The 21,271-nt window shown below is 42.4% G+C and overlaps 1 protein-coding gene across 4 annotated transcripts in view; it reads left to right on the forward strand.

Annotated features, from left to right (window-relative positions):
* Positions 1-21,271, forward strand: part of TMEM131L (transmembrane 131 like) — a 155,557-nt gene that overhangs the window by 23,361 nt on the left and 110,925 nt on the right. The window contains exon 1 of one of the 4 annotated variants that reach the window (XM_087866528.1): positions 14,043-14,197. The exons of the other annotated variants lie outside the window; for them this stretch is intronic. The gene's annotated coding sequence lies outside the window, so the exon portion shown is untranslated. Of the gene's footprint in view, positions 1-14,042; positions 14,198-21,271 lie in introns of those variants that run through there. 4 annotated transcript variants of the gene reach the window in all.

The raw sequence follows: 21,271 nt of genomic DNA on the forward strand, positions 1-21,271 counted from the left end.
ATCACAGAACCAAACCCCTGAATTCAGAGCTGTTTCGTGGGCATGGTCCTCAAGAGTTCTGAAATGTATCTGTGGCACATGGAATGGGGTTTATGGACACACAGATACCAGGTTTCCTGCTGAGTTCAAGGTCTGTCACTTGAATGCACATTATTTACAATTTCTTTGTATTTCTGCTTTTGAATTGGGGATAAAAGGGAAAACTGGAGAAGGACAGAGGTGCACCCGGAGACCTGCGCACCTGTGATATTGACAATAAAAGAGAAGAGACAGTAGGTAGGAAGTAAGTGGAACAGGAAACTGGCTAAAGAGAGGGAGAGTCTGGACTGCAGGGAATTTTTTGTTTAAACCCCTTGTTAGGGATTTTGATTAGGTAGATGGTGATTATAGTGCTAATCCTATGAAATTAAGTCACCCGTGTTTCGTATTATTTTCTCAGTGGTCCATGTCTGTTTTCTTTCCCTCTGTAATTATGCAGGTGGTTAGTAAAAATCACTTTTACTCCTCTAAGTCTGTTTAGGGACAACTTTAAATATTTTTTCCCGTTAGTCATTTTATTCCAATTTGTATGGTTTGTGCATTTATTTTTTAATACAGTACTTTTTAAAAAGTTTATTTAAGTAATCTCTACACCCAGTGTGGGGCTGAAACTCAACAACCCTGAATCAAAAGTCATGTGCTCTACCAGTTGGGCCAGGCAGGTGCCCCAAAATTGTACTTTTTTTTTTTCCTAACCTGATCAGTTTAGTATTTTTTTTTTTTTTAGGGTTTCTTTTGGTTTTCTGAATAAAGACTTTTGGTACCCAAAAGTTATTTAAAGCTATTACAATATTAATTTTCTACACCAATATAACTTTTAGAGTATTTTTCTTGTAATGGCTCGTTTTGGATATATTTGGTAGCACTCAGTACCTGTGATTTCTACCATAAAATAGAAACCTGAGTAAGAGACTCTAGCACACTTATTATAGCAAATAAATGAAATATCTAGCTTTTAATTTTTATGGAAATTGAAACCCTAAAATTTTCATAGAAATTGAAGCCCTGAAATGTTAGGTCTGTTCTAGCCTTCAGGGACGGGGGCTAAGAGGGACAGGCTGACTTGCGTATTTTACTCTATGCCGCAGCACACGGGGTTGGCAGGCCGGCCCGCTGCCTGTGGAGTGACGTCCTCCCAGAGGGGGCGTCTTATTCACATTTGCACATATCACCATATGGGCAAGTCCTGCACTGAACTCTGCTTGCTACAGTTTTATTACACTAAGTGTATATGCCTTTTGTAGTGTATACAATTCATTTAGAAATGAAATTAAAATGTTAATTATTAAAACTATGCTTTCACGTACTGGGTTTTCTGTGCAGTTACTAACATACCACACTTTTTAATTTAAAGCACATAGCAGTGTGTTCTCATATGCTCTAAATAAGCTTGTAGAACAGATCTCATCTGGAAAACAGGGGTAATGAAACCAAGATTCTGGGTGTAGAAACATTTATTAACCTTTAACATTTCTGTTTTTTTTTATTTTTTATTTTTAATAAGTACTAGCTTATTTAATTTGTAAGAACCTCCCAAGAGAAAATAGCCTTATTTCAGTTTTATCGTGGCTATTGAGACCCATGCTTCTCAAGGTTTCAGTTCTCTCCACAACAGAGAGGTGTTGGGGCTGAGACCGGAGTCCAGGGATCAAGCCACCAGACTTTGAATTTCTCAAAGTGGGTGTGATGTCAGTTGAAATGATTAGAAAATTCTGACTTACTCTCATTTCTTCCTTTAGGTTCCCTCTATTCTGAGTAGAAAGAAAAACAAGATAGGGTAGTACCATCTAGTTACATATATTGAAATGTTAATTCACATAAGCGGAATGGACTTATGGAAACTTTCACCTAAAGATTATTAAAAAGAACATTTTTTTAAAAAGATTTTTTTATGTGAGAGATAGTGCACGCACCTGCATGTACTTGTGCCGGCTGGGTGGGGTGGGGGGGAGAGGGAGAGAGAGAGAATCCTCTCGCAGACTCCCAGCAAAGCTTGGAGCCCAACATGCAGCTGGATCTCATTCATGACCCTGAGCCGAAATCGAGTTGGACACTTAACCTACTGAGCTACCCAGGCACCCCTAAAAAAGAAAAAAGTTTTTTAAAAGAAAATACATAATTTAGCTCAAGGGGGCTGATCAAAACACCCATGATGATAGTAACTTATAATTAACATGCTGGTTTGATTGTAGATAATTCTTTTTTTTTTTATTAAAGATTTTATTTATTTATTCGACAGAGATAGAGACAGCCAGCGAGAGAGGGAACACAAGCAGGGGGAGTGGGAGAGGAAGAAGCAGGCTCATAGCGGAGGAGCCTGATGTGGGGCTCGATCCCAGAACGCCGGGAACACGCCCTGAGCCGAAGGCAGAGGCTTAACCGCTGTGCCACCCAGGCACCCCGATTGTAGATAGTTCTTAATAATTAAATGCCTAGTACTAAAATATTTTTCTTTTGAGTTCATCCTGGATTAAAAATAGAGGGAGTTTATTGAAAATCTGAATTATCACTCACCCTTGTCCAAATCATTACATTTTCCAAATTAATGATGCATCAGTTGGCGAGATCTTCAATGACTATTTTGAATCTATATTACATAATAAATATGTGCAAAATTTTGCTTAAATCATTGTCTGAGTCTCAAGGTTATGCATAAAATATCTCAGTCTTGCCAGATCGGACCTGCGGAAAATGAACATTCTGCTGTAATTACTGAGTAAAAGGCAATGTGGTGGTAATAGGAAACTGGCTTTGCATAGTTACTAGAAAGCCCCCCAAAGCATATTGGTTAGCTAGTAGCTTATAAATACAGACTCTAGTCTCAAGGAATGTATAGTTTTTAAGAGAAAGAACACATGACTTTGGCGACACATGAAATAATGTGTTTAAGAGCCAAGTTTTTAGGGGCGCCTGGGTGGCTCCGTTGGTTGAGCGTCCGCCTTCTGCTCGGGTCGTGGTCCTGGGGTCCTGGGATCAAGTCCTGCATCGGTCTCGCTGCTCAGCAGCGAGTCTGTTTCTCCCTCTGCCTCTGCCTCTCCCCTGCTCGTGCTCTCTCCCTCTCTCAAATAAATAAAACTAAAAAAAAAAAAAGAGCCAAGTTTTTAGTTTAGTTCTTCTTACTTGCGTCTTTTCTGGCTTCCTATAATGCTGGGTGAGGGCTGGGGGCAGGGTGGAAAAGAACAGACGAGAAAGTGGGACAAGGATGGGTGAGTGGAAGGGTAGTGGGTGGGAGGGAGAGCAGCAGGCGGAGGTAAGGAGGAGACGGCTGGACAGGAGGAGGGACAGGAAGTGAAAGAAATGAGCCAAGGTCAGGAGCCTGAGGTGGTTCACGTGGGCAGGGCTGTGAAAGAAGATGGTGAGGCACAGGCGGATATGGTAATATTTACCTGAGGTCGGGTATTTTTTCCAGCCTCAAGCTAGGAAGTCACTCAGTGGCTAAATGATGTGCTTGGAGCCAGACCACCTTGGTTTGAATCGGATGTCCTACTTCTCAGCTGGCCACGTTTTGGCAAGTTGCCAACGCGCACTGTGCCTTAGTTTCCCTTCCTTAAAATATGGGTGTTCTTAATCGTACCCACTGCAGAGTTTGTTGTAAGAATTAAATACACGTAAGGCATTCAGGACAGTGCTGTCACGAAGCTGCCCCCACGCGGCCTGCCGTGGGACCTAGGGGGCTCTTCTCAGGTGGACGGTGGCTGTGCCGTAACATGGGTGCGCTGCTCTGGCCTATACCCTTCCCTGGCTTCCAGGGGAGACGCTCCGCCTTTGAGAAGCTGGAACTGGTGTGGGGAAGGCCCTGGGCTCCGGGTGTGAACCCTGTCTCTCTCGCTTACCAGCTGTGTAATCTTGAGCCTCTGTCCTCCCACCTGCAAGCCTGGGACAACGCGAGCACCCACCTCACAGGATTGTGAGGACCCATTTAAGGGGTCATGTGTGCAGTTGGCAGCACTTACCGAAGTGCGTGTACGCTTTAAAGATACTACACTCTGAAGAGTTTCTTAAGGAGACACGATACGTTCACAGAGATGTCCATCCATTTATACTGGGAGAAAATTGTAATCAACCTAATTTATATTGGGAAAGAAGTAGAAACAACTTATATGTCCAGTGGGACATCCATGTAGATAACGTCGTAGTTAAGTATTTGAGAAAGATGTTCATGATATTGAATTTTTGACATAAAAGAATGATGAGCAGTGTTAACTAATTGTGGTGATCATTTTGAATATGGACAAATATCGAATCATTGTTTTGTACACCGGGAACTAATATAGTAAAACACGTCAAAAAAAGAAAAAAAAAAAAAAAAACCTCTTGTAACGAAAGGTACTAGTGCTGACCGAGTCTGTGCTGGGTTCTGGGATAGAGTTCCCCAAATGTTGCTTTGTTTTGTGCTTATAACAGCTCCCGGGGCTGCAGTTCAGAGCCCATAAGCCCCCGCCTGCCACGGGGCCTGCCACGGGGCACACGAGCCATCCTTGAGCACGCCCCGGCCAATAGTCAGTGTTTTCATTTGGCAGTGAAATTGTTATTTTTATTTTTGCTTATTATGCCATAAGGTACATCATTAAAAAATAAGACATCTTGAGTTAGGGAAATTCACACTAAAGAGAGGAAACTGATCAAGAAATGATGAATTGTAATCCGTGATCCCCTCCGACGGCTGGGAGCCAGGGAGAGCCCTTCTGCGAAGGTGGTGTTTATCCCCGTGAGGCCCCGGCCGCAGGCAGTCTCACCTGAGGAGCGTGACTGCGGGGCTGGGAAAGGGAACCGAAGGAAGGGCTTTGTCCTTAGCAGCGCTTGGGAGGGTTGAGGCGGCAGAGCTGTCAGAGAAGCTGTAACAGAGCTGATTCGGCGATATTCTAGACCCCGCTCCGAGACGGGGGTGCTGGCAGCGCAGCGTGGCGGGGAATGCTCTGCCAGGTGTTCACCCGTTCATTGCTCAATCCCGGGGAGGTGTGGGGGGGACCTAGGCGAGGAGAAGCAGCTCCTTAGTAAACACGTAGGAAGGCGTCTCAGCATGTTAACGGAGGCGTCTGGAGCGGTGCTTAGGGAGTGGATGTCAGCCCAAGCTGGAAGAGTCTGGAGATGAATTCCTAGAGTGCCAAGCCAGCCTCACTGCAGGGGGTGTCCCTGCAAATCGGAAAGGTGGTTGGTTGAAGAGAATCCCATGCAGAGTCAGAGTATCAAAATAGATTAGGCTATAGATTTAATGGATAGAAGTTCTTTAAAAAGGATCAACCAGTACTTGCCCAGGCATTACTTCAGAAGACTGGCCTAAACTACAGTTTCAAAAAACGAAACACAAGATTTTTAAATCACTGAACACTTTATTTCGGCTGCTCTCTTACAGTGGGGATGGGGAGACCCACTGAGCCAAAGGCATGGTTACCTTCCAAACCTCCCCCCTGCCCCGCACCCCGACCAATCTTATTACTCAGCTGGGGAGGCCATGCATGGAAGGGAAGACTGACCCTAACCCCAACCCCAGAGACATATGTCCATCTAAGTCATCCGCCTTTGCATAGATGTGTATCTGGTGTGACCATGACAGTGTCATGGTTGTCCCCTCAATTTGGCCAGCAAATAATTTCAGGTTAGATGTTTATGAACAATAGTTTTGAAGGCATTGTTGCTTGAGGACTTTAGGGAAAGTTTTCCTCATCTCAACACCAGTGAGGGTGTGATGCTGAGGGGATGGCAAGGTAGGAAGTTTCCACAGCTGGGCCCACCTGCCTTGAACTGTCTAGGACTTCACGTCATGGGAGTCATGGGAGAGAAATCCTCTAATTTACCTTGTTCTGAGTTAGGCCTCATGCTGCTTGAAGCTGAAAACATCCGGTTGCACCTGTGGCCCTTGAGAGAAACCTGTGACTCTAACCCGGTTTAAAGCCTTTTGCTCCATGGAGTCATCTACCAAGAGAGTTAATTTCAGTAAATTAGGTCTCCCATTTTGTTATTCATATTTTCAAAGACATGTTTTTAAAGCCTGCTACTCAGGTAAAGCGTTTTCCACGTTATTGAATCACCTGTCTGTTGGAGCAGCTTGGTGTGCTGAACACACAGACTTGAAATTAGAACGTGATGACGTGAATACCACTCACATAACAACAACCAAACCAACCACGCAAGCCTCACACACAGCATATACATAGCAATCTCGCACACACAGCCCACACTCACACCACACAGAAGACACACATACACACTATGCATGGACAGTAAACCTACTCCCAAATAAACTGGCTCTTCTTGTCAAGGACTGTATTCTCTCTACTCTTCTTTTTTTTTTTTTTTTTAATTTTATTTTATTTGAGAGAAGGGAGGAGAGAGAGAGAACGTGAGCACATGAATGGGAGAGAGAACGTGAGCACATGAATGGGGAAGGAGCAGAGAGAGAGGGAGAAGCAGAGTCCCCGCCAAGCAGGGAGCCTGATGCGGGGCTCGATCCCAGGACCCTGAGATCATGACCTGAGCCGAAGGCAGACGCTTAACCGACTGAGCCACCCAGGTGCCCCTGTATTCTTTCTATTCTTTACTATTTTCTGTTTTCACAGATAACAGAAATACTTAAAATTGTTTTCTTTTTCTTATGAAACATTTCACAAATAAAGAGAACTTGAAAGGACTATGCCGTGAACACCCAGGTACACAGCTCCAAGCTTCAGCTTCTACTGACATCTGTAGAGCTTTCAAAAGCCAGGGCCCATGTTTGAGCATTTTGAAGTTTTTGGCTAAATAAAGAAAAATGTTATGTTGCCTTCTCTTTTCATTTTGTAAGATTTAAGGCACAGCTCCCTTTCAGCCTGCCTGCCGCTCTCTGAGTCTTTGTAAGTTTGAGGAGGCGGGTGGGAGGAGATGGAGGAGGATGGAAAATGAGCATCTTGCTTTCTTCACAGACACTGGATGGAGCCAGGAGTTTTGAGGAGTCCTGTGCAGGGGGTCCTTCCCCTTCAGTCCTTTATATGCTTTTTGCTGCTCCCCACGAGGATGAAGAGACTGTGAGGGGCCCTCCCCTGCTGGGAACTCTTCCTAAAAGTCCACTTTGGGTAGAGAAGCAGATTGCAGCCGTAGAGCCAAGAAGGGCCGAGGCCAGCCTTCCCTGCTCTCCCACTCATTTCCGGCTCGCTGTTTAATTTGAAATCCTGGAACATGTGTTTTAGTGAATCGGTTCATAAAAATGTTTTCTGCAGGATTCTGGAATAGAGGCGGTGCATTCTTTAATACGCCATACATGGATAATTGCAATATGTGAGAGTGTGTGTGTGTATGAGAGGGAGAGAGAGAGACAGTGTGTATGTGTAGACTGTATTTTTGGAGGCGGGTAGGGAGGTGGAGGGTGAAGACGGTTCTTTTAAACTCTCTTCTCAAGATGCAAAATGTTTTTTCCCTTAGTGTTTATGTAGAGGGAGAACAATGAGGAGTTGAGATCCTGTGACCCTCTGGATCCCCAGGGTCTTCTCACTCGGCTCTTCTGGGCAAGGCTGGGCCGCCTCTTTTTCTGTTTGAGTCACTTTGGAAGCTAGCTAGAAGCTGGAAATTGAGAAGTTGCCATTTAGAAGTTTATTCAGCATATGCAAGACAAAGTCTGTTCCAGACTCTGCAGTCCTATCCACTTTGAGCTTTTCCCAGCCTTTCATGGAATAGAGCCCACTGGAGTTAAGCGGACGCTCACGATACCGCAGAGCGTAGCTGATTCTGCGTTTGTAGCGTGTATGCACAGCGCAAGCCTGGACCGGGTTCTGTCTTGCTTTGAGTCTAGTCTTACGTGGAGAACTTGGGCTGCCTCTCATTTTCTGAAACCTTTATCAGGCTTATCCTAGACACAATGCGTTTTTTTTCCCTCCTAGACACAATGCGTTTTTTTTCCCTCCTTCTTTAGTATTCAGAGAGGGGGTTGAGACTTGAACTCCCTGTTTCGTGGTGCCGAGACCATACCTTCTATCTTACGAGCCCTGGTCCCGGGCAGTCACGTTCCCACAGAGACTCATCTCAGGCTCTATGGCCCAGCACGACCTGGGGAGCTTTGGAAGTTGGCCAGCCTTCTTCTGCCCATGGCTCCTGGCCCACGGCATCACGCAGCACGGTTAGTCAAGGCTGCGGCACATCCCCCTCTCATCGGTCTGGACAGGAATCATCTAGCTCTGCCAGTGAAGAGATCAGTCCTTTGATGACGCCCTTCACGCTTGATTGATGATTCAGCTTAGCTTGACTACTTCAGGTGACGGGGAGTTCACCACCTCTGAAACCGACTTTCCGTTTTTGAGCCTCTCTCATTGTTAAGATGATGTTTGCCTGTGCGTTCACGTTTGCCGTCGTAGGCCTCCCACCAGTTGATTCCAGCCTGCCCTCTGAAGCAACACAGAACCAGTCCGCTCTCTCTGCCATCAGACAGACGGCAGTTCTGCATAGATCTGGAGACCATTATCAAATCTCATCCCTAGGTTGATTATACCTAATTATTATTTTGTTACTTCTTCAGGCTAAATTATTCCCCACTTTTTTTTCCGTTCTAATGTTAATTTGATCTGAACTTTTTTTTTTTAGTGTAAGTTTGGCCAGTACCGGATAAAGTGATTCAGTTGAGATCAGAATGGTGCCAGCCATGTGCAATGAACTCTTTTTTTTTTGGTCTGGACTCTGCTTATTTTAACGAGGACTAAGATTTCATTAGTACTTGTATCAGTCTCTTCCCACAGGGACCCCATGTTGATTTTATGGCCAGACAAAACCAAGAACAAAACCAAAAAACAAAACAAAACAACCCCTTAAGCCTTCCTTTTTCTCTTTTCCTTTTTCTTCTTTTTACCAGGAACTGTTAGGTTCTCTTTCTCAACATAGACTTAAGTAGTTAATTACCTTCTCAAAAAAAAAAAAAAAAAAAAAAAGCTTTCAAGTTACATTTGGTCTTGTTAAGGTTCCATTTTGTTGATCCGGACCTATCTTAACCTGTTGAGACCAAAGGAAAACACACACACACACATGCATACACATGCACGCACGCACACACTCATGCTCTTTTATTCCTAATTGTGAAATCGATTCCAGAGTAACCACATGACTTAGTCTCCTCTGTCCCCCAAGACCTTATTTGATATGACCGTACAGAAATTTAAAAGGTAGAAAAAGCCCATAATGAATAAATGTTTGGGAGAGGAGCTATCAGTTGTTAAGAAATGTCAAAAAAAATTCTGGAAGATTGAAAATGGGTGAAGATGGAAACTGACAGAGGAACCAGAGAAAAGCCTACAGCATGAAAGTCCGGGGGGCCCACCGAGCATATTGTGAAATGTCAGCATGACAGGATAAAGAGAAGATTCTCAAAGGTTTTTGGGAAGGATGGGAAGGGTTTGGCAGGGAAGAGTCACTATTGAAGACACCACAGTGGGAACTGGGAGCTTGACTGGGGACATGGGGCTTAGCACGTGCACCTCCCAAGGTTGTTGCAAGGATAAAGTAAATAAATAGTGTACGTAGAGTATTTTCTGGCACACGGTAGGAACTCTCAGGATGTGTGCAAGTGTTACTCCTCTCCTGACCATCCCTGCTGAAGCAGTGTATCAGGATTAGGATCAGCTTCAGGAGACAGAAAACCTAGTGGCATAAGCAAGATGGAAGTGGAGTGAATGGGATAGAAGTTTGCTTCTCAACCGCTCATCGGAGAGAGCAGGGGGCAGGCCAGCGCTCGGGGTAGCTCCATGGTCATCACGGTTTGGCTCCTTCTGTCTCCCAGTTCAAAATGACTGCTCAGCCTGCAGGATCGTGTTCCTGTCGCTTCCAGGAAAGAGGGAGGAGCTGCAGTGGCATTTGGCCTTCGATTTCCCTTTAGGTTCACTTCCTGGAAGTAGCTCCAAAATTCTAATATGCATTTCATTTCAAGAACTTAGTCAACATGATTGCATCTCCGTTGCAGGGTCGGCTGGGAAAAGGAGTCTCTCTGCAGCCATGTGCCTGGTCTAAGAATGACTTCAAAGGAGGAAGGGAGAACAGCTATTGACGTTGGCACCTAGCATTGCCTTTGTCACAATAAGCCTTTACTGCCCAATATGTTTAGGTCCTCTACTTCTGGAATATAAGATTTGCTCCAACTCTTTGGGATTTAACACAAAGGTCCATTAACATATAAACTTATACTTTGGTTGACCTGTGAATTATTACGTGTTAAACTGGGCATTGAACCACAGAAGCTTTTAATATGGCTGACGTGCATTTAAATGTGCCCTGCTGGAAATGCTCAGCTTAACATTACTTTTGAAAAGATCTTCAGATAAGGGAAAAATTGGAAATTACTAAGACTGTCTTGTGCGGCTGGTAATAGACATTACCTTCTGGTACGGAGACAGTTCGTGCAGATTCACTTTGACCATTAGACCCAGTTACAGCATTTGGGGTTTATAGCTTGTTATTTGATCTCTCTGCCCCGGGAGTGCTCACTCTGCTGTCACTCCTGGGAAATCTACATCATCTTAGATTTTTCACATTATTCCCTTCTGTTTGGAAGATAGCTCTGGGGTCCATGACCTTATTCCTAGATACGAAATGTCTAGAAAGCCGGTTATTGCGAAGTCTCATCTTACTGGGTGATTTTTTTTTCCCCTAGTCTTTCTGACCATGTTTATTTCTATTGACCCAAATACTTGAGATTTATTTTTAGTTGGAACAGCTCGGAGATGCCTAAAGGTTCATCTTAAACTCTGTAAACTGTGCATTAAAACAAAGACATAATTTCAGTTTCTCACACTTGACTTGGTGAGTGCTTTCTCACTTAGGAAACTTTTCAAGAGCCTTAACACTTAGCAAATGTTCATGTGATGTTTTCCATTGCTATAACTTTCTTGTTTAATTCACTTTTTCCCTTAATCATTTTTAAAATGCAAGGGAATTTTCACATTTCAGAGTTCTGGCTATTATTCTTTCCTGCCCTTGGAGCATAGTTTTTATTTTTATTTATTTCTTTATTTTTAAGATTTTATTTATTTACTTGACAGAGAGAGAGACAGCCAGTGAGAGAGGGAACACAAGCAGGGGGAGTGGGAGAGGAAGCAGCAGGCTCCCAGCGGAGGAGCCCGATGTGGGGCTCGATCCCAGGACCCTGGGATCACGCCCTGAGCCGAAGGCAGACACTTAACGACTGAGCCACCCAGGCGCCCCGGAGCATAGTTTTTAAACATGAACTAGGACAGAATTAACCATATTAAATAGGAAAGAATTAAGATTCAGTGGCACAAATAGGCAGCTATTTGAAATATAACAAAATGAGTAATTCTATGAGTTACTACCATTTTTCAAATTCAGCCATTATACAACTGCTAGGATATAGCTTTGAAAAATCTGTTAGGATGTCCTGTTGGATACGCTGAAATATTAATAGGTAAGAGAAAAGCTTTGGGTATATACTATTTAATGCCTTAATTTGGTTTTGTGGCCAGAGTCAGGACCAGGAGTCAGAGAACCTGGGTCCTGCAGGTTGCTAGTGATTGGTTTGGGGCAAGTCATTTGACTTCTGAGTATTTCACTGCAAGAAGCAAAATAAGGCTGACGTCTGTCCTGCCAGCCTCATTGCAAGAATGTAATGAGATACTGGTTGTAAAGTGCTTTGAAAATGATTAAAGGTCATGAAATGTGAGGTTGTGAAAGAGTCATAGCTGAGACTAGAAGCAAATCTTTAATAAAAAACAGAAAACTCACTGCTTTTCAAAAATACATTGTTTTTTTTTTTTAAAGATTTTATTTATTTGTTCGACAGAGATAGAGACAGCCAGCAAGAGAGGGAACACAAGCAGGGGGAGTGGGAGAGGAAGAAGCAGGCTCATAGCGGAGGAGCCTGATGTGGGGCTCGATCCCATAATGCCGGGATCACGCCCTGAGCCGAAGGCAGACACTTAACCGCTGTGCCACCCAGGCGCCCCTCAAAAATACATTGTTTTTAATACACATATTGAAACCTTTGCTTTTAAATGTGTAATGAAGGCTGAATGTTTTGATTCTTTGTGTTTTATCCTACCCAAGAGAAAAATTGACTTATTAGAATAATTATTTTGTTGCTTGGCTAGTGTAATATAAATTTTCTTATAAATGATAACTTTTTTCATTTATCCCGTAGAACTAGCAGAATGTTGTGATTCTTTTAACTAGGTTATAAGATTTGTTTCTACAAAAAGGCGTTTTTTTTTTTTTTAAACAAATGAATGAAACTTAGGATATATGAGAAGTAGAATCCTTGACTTTTTGCCTCTTCATCGCATTTACCACTGGCAACATGTCATTGTCAAGGATGGATGCATTCACTTGAATCTCAGCTTGTTTTTCCAGAGTGACCAGCCTTGCTGAGTAGTAAGAGAGGTTAGAGTTCAGGGGGCCATGTGGGAGGAGAGGACGGGGTTGCTAGGTACAAGCCGTAAGGATGTAGAGTGAGGGTCAGGGGGACCCTGGTGGGAGGATAAAGACAACTTAGGTGTATTTTGTGCTCATAAATATTTGCAAATAAATTATACTAGTCTGTAATGAACTCCAGCACTGTAACTTTAGTCTTTAGCTACGATGTGAGTAAGCACATGTTTGTACATCATCTGAATTAGCATTTGAAAGCATATTATGTACTGAAGGGGAAAAGAAAAATGTCCTGTTCCCCAGTATTCAAGTTTGTGTTCTGTTTGGAGAATAAGTTTTGAGCTCATGACCTGCTAATGCGTGTGGGATAGTACTACAGTTTTATCACCCAGCTAAAATGTTCTATACCACTAAAATGAATTGGGCAGTGAAATTATAAGATTTCAGAAAAGGGGAGCCAATTTGGGGTGAGAATGGTGAGTAGGGCATGCTCAGAATGTCGGGAGGGGCGCCTGGCCACAGCATGGGGCACATTTTGTGGTGTCAAACATAAGTCTCCTGGATAGGTTGTACCAGATTTCGGTAACCTGAAATCTTGCTTGGGAAATTAAACTATTCCATGAAGCAAAAAGGATCAGAGGGAAAGGGTTGGAAATAGAAGATGGTAACAGAGAAACAACAATTCATGTATAATTGGGCTGTGAAGAAGAAAAACAGAATTGTGCAGTGGTACTCTTTATTATTTTTTTATTTTGAAGATTTTATTCATTTTTAGAGAGAGAGCAAGAGAGCGCGCGCATGCCCGTGGGAGAGGGGCAGAAGGAGAGGGAGAGAAAGTCTTAATTAGACTTTGCCCTAAGCATGGAGGTCAACATGGGGCTCGATTTCACCTTGAGATCATGACCTGAGCTGAAACCAAGAGTCAGGTGCTTTAACCGGCTGCGCCACCCAGGTGCCCCAGTGGTCCTAATATTTAAAATCGCTTAGAAAAGAAGACCTGAATGTATTAACTGGAAGAGTCCATCAGGTACTTAGGCAAATTAACCCAAAATGACCATGCAGAGATACAGCCTAGATAAAGTATTAGACTTCGGAGAGAAGGAAGTAACATTCCCAAGGATTGCTTGCAAAAAGATTAAATAAATATACAAGGGCAAAATGAACTTGACCATCATCACTTTCTCAAAATGACTTCCAAAACGAGGTCACCGTGGAGCCACATTTTCAGAAGATCTTATGGAAACTGATAACCATGAGTTATATCCAGCCAGGCTGTCCTTCAAGTAGCAAGGCTAGAAAACCAGCTTTACACATTACACCACCTCAGGGAATAATATACCGTTGAGCCGTTGTGGAGGAATCTGTTAGAGGATGAACGTCACTTAAGCAAGAGTGACTAAGGAAACGTCAGCAAGGTGACAGAGTCTGAGCATTTCATATTTTGTTTGCAGATCTTAGACTAAAATCTTAGGAAGGGGTGGGGATGGGTGAATGAAAACCTTCTCTGTAACTGTAATTGGGAGCTCTTGGAGGTGGTTTTCCACCACAGTGTGTGTTCCTTAGAAGCGGTTGCTGAGACAGAGTTTGGCATGCAGGATATTTATGAAGGATTAACACCTTGGGAAGGCGGGGCAGAGGCAGGGTCGGGTGGAGGGAGAGGTCAGATTGCAGTATCAGGCTGCAGAGCTGAGGCCAGCACCGCAGGGAGCTTTGCAGTGTTTATGGCCCATCAGTGCTGTCCATCGTTGGGCACAAATGGTTGGGCTTTTGTACCCTTGTCTTCAACGGTCGTTTGATGTGGACTGTCCTTAGAGGGGCATGTTTTTGGGTGAGTAGCTATCTGTGGTCGAGGCATACTCTGAAGGAGCTGCTGGTGGAGGCTGTCTGCCCACAGCCATGTGGGCAGCATGTCTCCATGTCCGCCATGCTTCCTTTGTCTTTAATAGGAAGACAAGGGTCAAAGTGATCATTTAGAAGATGAATTTCTTCTCACTGGTGGTGGTAGCTGCTCCCTTACCAGACCAGTTCTAAATGTGATTCAGCCTAGTCCTAGGACTGGCTGTAACCTGGTATCCTGCTGTAGTAAATGCCTTTAAAACATGCAGAACGGTGGGGGTAGGGAGGGGCGCCTGGGTGGCTCAGTAGGTTAAGCCTTCGTCTCAGGTCCCATGATCCTGGGGTCCTGGGATCAAGCCCAGTGTTGGGCTCCTTGCTCAGCAGGGAGTCTGCTTCTCCCTTGGCCTCTGCTCTCTCTCTATCTCTGATAAATAAGCAAAATCTTTAAAAAAAAAATGTAGAATGGATTCTGTGGTTTGCAACTAAGAACCTGACACACGTGTAGGATGTATTTTGGGGAAGACAGCCTAGAGGCTGGGGGAGCAATTAAAAGACCACTGCATAGTCCAGGTGGGAACTGGTGAAGGCCTGACCTAGAAGAGACTTAGTAGAGTGTAAGAATGGATTTAAGGAGAGTATGAAAGAAGGAATGAATCACACTTAAGATGGTTAGAATAAGAAAATGGTGGGGAAAATCAGATCTCATTCAGTATTACCTTTGGGGAATGGATTTGGATGTGGCATAGGGATGGTTTGGTGTATGTGAGTAATAGGCAGACATATTTTTCAATTTATAGCCTAGTGTATATTGTATCTATTATATGCTTATAATATTTTTCAATTTATACCCTACTGTATGTTGTGTTTATCATATGCTTCTAATATTTTTATGGTTTAAAAAAAGCTCTAAGCTTTGAGCCAGGACGATTAGAAACATTGCAGTGTTCAGATTTCAAATTTGGTATGTGCTTTGTGCATGAGTCTGAGCGTATTTTTTTCTAATTGGAGAAGTCACAATAAGTCAAATGAAGGAAGGCTATGAAGACTGGAAATGTAAAGTTAGAAAATTAGGTACATGATCCATCTGAATCCTCAGGTCAGAGCTCGTAAAGCACAATTACTGAGTTTCTGCCGTGTACCAGGCAGTGCGCTAAGTTCCTTAAATGTTTTCTTCTCACATCTGTATTGTAGATAATATCATCCACTAAACAGATTCTTGAATTGAGGAGTGTTATTTAGTGTTTGCTTTAGATGGCCTCTTTTGGCAGAATCAGACCTATGAATACAGAGAACGAAGGGGTAGAAGAAGGGATGAAGGGGAGTGGGAAATACCAGCTTCCAGTTACGGAACGAATAAGTCACAGTAATAAAAAGGCACAGCCTAAGGAGTATAGTTGGTGATATTATAATAGCGATGTAACGGTATCGGTGGCAGCTACACTTGTGATGAACACAGCGTAATGTATAAACTTTGTCAAATCACTAAGTTGTACACCTGAAGCTAATGTAACGTTGTGAACTGTACTAAAAAAAAAAAAGTAGAAGAGGCCTCTTTTCATAAGTCAAAAAGATGGTGCATTTTATCTGCATAGAACTCTACCACCACCTATAATACTTTTTTTTTTTTTAAAGATTTTATTTATTTATTCGACAGAGATAGAGACAGCCAGCGAGAGAGGGAACACAAGCAGGGGGAGTGGGAGAGGAAGAAGGAGGCTCATAGCGGAGGAGCCTGATGTGGGGCTCGATCCCATAACGCTGGGATCACGCCCTGAGCCGAAGGCAGGCACTTAACTGCTGTGCCACCCAGGCGCCCCACCAATAATACTTTTTAAGCCGTTAATAATGTATCTTAAAAATTAAAATAGGTTAACCTTGGATTACTCTGTAGATCAGAAATAAACATCATTGCTCCACAATTAAAAACTTATTTTAATATTTAGGTATTAATTAGTTCAGTGGTTCTCAACCCCTGTCATACTATAGAATCTCCTGGGGAGTTTTGTTTGTTTGTTTGACTACTGATGTTCTGGCCCCACCCTAAAGTAATTGAATCAGAAGGTGGGCAGCCAGAGTTGAAACTGCTGCTTCGGGTTCCTTTTGTAATAGACCGACAGCTGCTTTTACGGTGCCCTTGTTCTGATCTTGCTGATGGAATATGATCTGTCAGGAAAGGGATGACAGTGTTCATTTTGGAGAAGGATAAATTTTCATTTTAAAACAAAAGCACATCTGATGTGAAAAGGTATGAAGATACCTCTCTACATTAAGATTTTGATACCTGACTCTCATTTTCAAAGAATATGTGTATGAAACAGCCCTAATTAGAGTCAGACTTAGCATGATTTTTTTTAATCTTTATATCCTGTGCTTCCCTGTCATTCCCGTCTGCCTTTGACCTTGAGGTCTATCCATGTAGGAGACTTAGAGCAGAGGCCTTCAGATCCAAGCAGGCACCTGTAATTTAAAGAGAATCAATTTCAGATTCTTAGACCTTGGAGGTAATGAGTCCTAAAACTGACCTGCCTCAGAATATGCTCTTGGCCCAGGTGGTCTGCTGGTTCTCCCTTCATACCTCCCCTTTCAGAATTACCTGTCTTTAAAAGAAAGGCTCACTTCACACCTGCCCTGATCATCAAGGTGCCAAGCAGAGCGATGATGAAAATATTGGTGTGGCTGCAGAGAAATGGTATGACTCTAATGGAAAATGGTCCTTTTGCAAATAAGTTTCCTATTCTTTACTGTCCAGAAAATTGAGAGAAGACTTATTGAGTGGTCAGCTGATAAGTTATTAAGTATCACACCCGTGGATGCATATTATTACTCTTTGCTAGAAAAATCTTCTTCCATTTTCAGCCTCCTATTTATGTGAACCCATTTTCTCAATGCCTTCATCTTTGAGAACTAAATAGATTGCATGTGGAATCTTGTCTCACTGCAGTAATAACTAATAATCTGTAAAGAATGAACTAATGCGAGGGAAAGTCCCATTCTTGTCATTAAGATACACATTTCCAATAAAATTTTACTTATATTGAAAAATTGTATTATTTTTTTGGTCGCTTTTGTCCTTATAATAGTAATTGTATCAAACTCAATTTAGAAGAAACTTTTAACACTGAATTTTATGGTTAAATACCTAAATCTCAATTTGTTTACAGACTTTTGTTACAGAGAGGTAAGATAGATTTAGGCATAAAAGTATAGTAAGAATACTATAGGGAAAGTAAAATGGAAAGATGAGATCAAGGAGAAAGGGATATGATGCACAGTTTCCAACTTTTGTAGAGTTTATTCATTTATTTTTTTAAATGGATGTTGGTATGTGAAAAATGCCGTTGGAATTTAGAATAGATACATTTAAAAGTGATGTGATAGTTTCATTTAAAACTCAGTATTTACAATATGCTAGAAATTATATTCTTTGCAACCATTTCAAATTATAGTATAAAATTTTGAATGTTAACTTTAAAATGGTGTAGAGTACATAGTTTTTCCGAATCCTTTTTGGGATTATGCAAACAAAAATGTGAAGAACCCTATGCCAGGCCTATCGTGGGGCAGGGGTGATAAGGAGGACAGGGCTATTATTTTTTTCCTTGGTTGAAATACCTGGAAAGAGGATATGACTGGATTTTTTAAAGCCTCTCAGCAATATTTTAACAAAAAAAGTTAGTTGCCAAACTGTAATAGGACATCCAAAAATGCACTCTCTTTTCTAAGATCACTTAACTTCTTCTTCCCTGAGCCTTTATGCCATTCGTGACATCTCCACGTCTTCTGCCTTCCTCCTGCTTAAGAGGAATCTCTTTTAGAGGTGCTACTTAGATAAGCAGGCCATTTGTTATCAGTAGATGTTAATGGGTTTTGTTTTTTCTAAACAAAAACTTAATTTTTTACATTTTTTTGAAGTTGTAACATTGACACACAATGTTACATTAATTTTCAGGTGTGCAAGGTAGTGATGCCACAAGTGTATCCGTTATGCTATGTTCACCACAAGCGTAGCTACCATCAGTTAGCAGGGTTTTAACTTACCAGTTTGTCACTTGCAGATAGGTCTTCATGTTCTGCTAATTTTCATTTTTCATCTGCTGGTTTTAGTTATCAAAGAGTCTAGAGAGATTGGGAATGCATAAGGAAGTAGTTGGAGCCCCCGAGAAAGAGTCGGGATATACTGTGGTCTAATTTTGGCTCTATTGCTAGCAAGCTGCTTGAATATACAGTTACTTTGCGGACTGTCCTGTTAGCCTAGGGCGGGGTGGGGTGGGGTGGGGCGGGTACTGGTGTTTGCCTTTCTTGTTGCCTTGGCCAGAGCACATTTGTGTACTTATTAGAGAGAATTGCAAGACTTACCTACGAAGAAAGCTTATTTCTGTTGGTTCTAGGTCTCCACATTGGGTAGAAGAGGAGCTCTACTCTCTCAGTTTTGAGTTGACAGTTTTGAAAAGATAGAACCAGAAAATATTTATCAAAAATAAACTGAAGGTTGAAATAAGGGAGAAGGCATTTGGTTTGGTTTTCATATTTTGTGGGCAGATTAGGTTTGGAGAAACAGTATAGGTATTCTTGTTTTCTTATACTTATTCTGAATTCCTGTACCAATGTTTCAGAAGCTGTCATAACATAAAAATATTTAATAATATAATGCTTGTAAAATTGGTCTCCATTCAAACATGTCTTCCTGCTTAGGCTAGCTTCTGTTCACCCAGTTCCCATCTGGTCGGCATCTAGTGTCTTTGTGTTGGCAGTTGAAGATGAGAAAATTGACTGAGTGATTACTTGATGCTTCAAAAGAGGTTGGTTTAAATATCAAAACATGAGGAGATAACCTTGTGAAAATTACTACGGCCCTTAAATATTTTAGCAAGAATTACCTGTGTGTCCTTCTATGTCCTAGCATACTAGTATTTTTCAAGAACGATGCTAAAAATTCTCAACTCTTAACTCATTCTTTGTTCCTATTGAGACTTACTCAGGGTACGGTTGGGATCATAACATTTGTTAAATATAAAACGCTTATTTTCATAACTTAGTTTTGTTTTTGAAGATGTCAAGCCCCAAATAAATCTCTTTTCTCTCTCTCTCTCTCTCATACTGTTGTGGATTTTAAGTGGCTTCCTTTGAGGAGCTTTTTTTTTTCCCCCAGGTACTAATTTTCCCTCAAATACGGCACAACACAGGCTTTGGCAGCATAAACGTGGGTTTGAATCCTGGCTCAACCCCCGGCCATGGGCAGCCTTGGCCGAATAAAGGCGTGCAGGCTTTGATTTCCTCCTCTGTAAAATGAGACTGATGGTACCTTTCTCGGTGCTGCTGTGAAGGTTTACTGGCGGCATGCACGTAAAGCACTAGCTGTGGGGCCTGCGCGGCAGCAAATGCTCCGTGATGGGACCAGAGGCTGTCCTTAGTTCCTGGCCATGTTACACTGTTGCTTTGCGCTGGGCATTTGTTTCAGCTGTGATGAGAATTGCTTCTTAATGATGTGAAACAAATCAAGAATGCGTAGTGGTGGAAGTAGGAGGGCATGTTTCTGTTTTCAAAGTGGAAATACAGTAGTTTTTTTATATGAAAGGTTATAATCATCATAGCTACTTTTTGAGTGCTTGCTTTGTGCTGGAGACTCTTTTTTTTTTTTTTTTTTTTTTTTTTAAAGATTTTATTTATTTATTCGACAGAGATAGAGACAGCCAGCGAGAGAGGGAACACAAGCAGGGGGAGTGGGAGAGGAAGAAGCAGGCTCACAGCAGGAGAGCCTGATGTGGGGCTCGATCTCAGATTGCCGGGATCACGCCCTGAGCCGAAGGCAGACGCCCAACCGCTGTGCCACCCAGGCGCCCCATGTGCTGGAGACTCTTTAAAGCCCTCTGCAAACGCAAGCTCATTAAACTCTTCGAATTGAGCTCGATACTATTAAGATGGGTACCCGTCACTATGCCCATTTTAGAGGAGGAAATCAAAGGGACTACTTACTCAGGCCCAGCTGGCAAGTGTAATGCCTGTTGTTAAAAGAATTTTCTCAGGAAATACTATATAAAGAAGAAAATTAAAACCACCATAAAATACTGAGATAACTTTTTAAAAATAGCTCTCTTGAGGTATATAATTCACGGGTCACACAGTCCCATGTAAATGTACCTGGTCAGGTGTACCATTCAGTGGTTTTTAGCACATGGGCAGTTGTGCAACTGTCACCATAATCTAAATTTAGAACATTTTCATCACCCCAGAAAGAAACTTCATACCCACCTCCAGCCACTTCTCATTCCTCCACTCCAGTCCCTGGCAAGCACCACTCTGTTTTCTCTCTGGATTTGCTTATTCTGAATGTTTCATAGGAATGGGATCACACAATCAGCCGTCCTCTGTGACGGGCCTGTTTCATCTAATGTCGTGTTCTTGAGGTTGACCCACATTGTGGCATGTGTCAGCACTTTGTTCCTTTGTGTTACAAACTAATGTCATTGGATGGATGGGCTGGTTTTGTGCATTTGGGACGGTTCCAGTCTTTTGGCTGTTACGAATAATGCTGCTGTGAACACTGGTTGGTGTATAGGTTTTGGTGTGGACGTATGTTTTCAGTTCTGTTGGGTGTATATCTAAGAGGAGCATTGCTGGCTCCTATGTAGCTCTACGTATAACATTTTGAAGAACCGTTAAACTGTTCGCCAGAGTGTCTGCACCATTTTACATTCCCACCAGCGAGGTAGCGGTGGTTCCAGGCTCCCCACATCCTCACCAGCACTTAATGACCAGACATTTTGATTCTAGCTTTGCTAGTTGTGATGTGAAGTGATCCCTCATTGTGGTTTGGATTTGCATTTCTTTCATGACGGGTCACGTGTAGCATCTTTTCACGCGCTCAGGGGCCATTTGTGTTATTTTCTTTGGAGAAATATCTATTCAAACGCTTTGCCCATTTTTAATTGGATTAGTTGTATATTGTTTAGCTCTACAGTTGACCCTTGAATAACTTGGGTTTGACATGCGCAGGCCCACTGATGCATGGATTTTTTTCAGTGAACATAGTGAACACATGTATTTTCCTTGTGATTTTCTTAGTAAC

The sequence above is a fragment of the Ursus americanus genome, chromosome 13 (assembly GCF_024610735.1).
Source record: "Ursus americanus isolate L20-20 chromosome 13, mUrsAme1.1.p, whole genome shotgun sequence".
Classification (NCBI taxonomy): Eukaryota; Metazoa; Chordata; class Mammalia; order Carnivora; family Ursidae; genus Ursus; species Ursus americanus.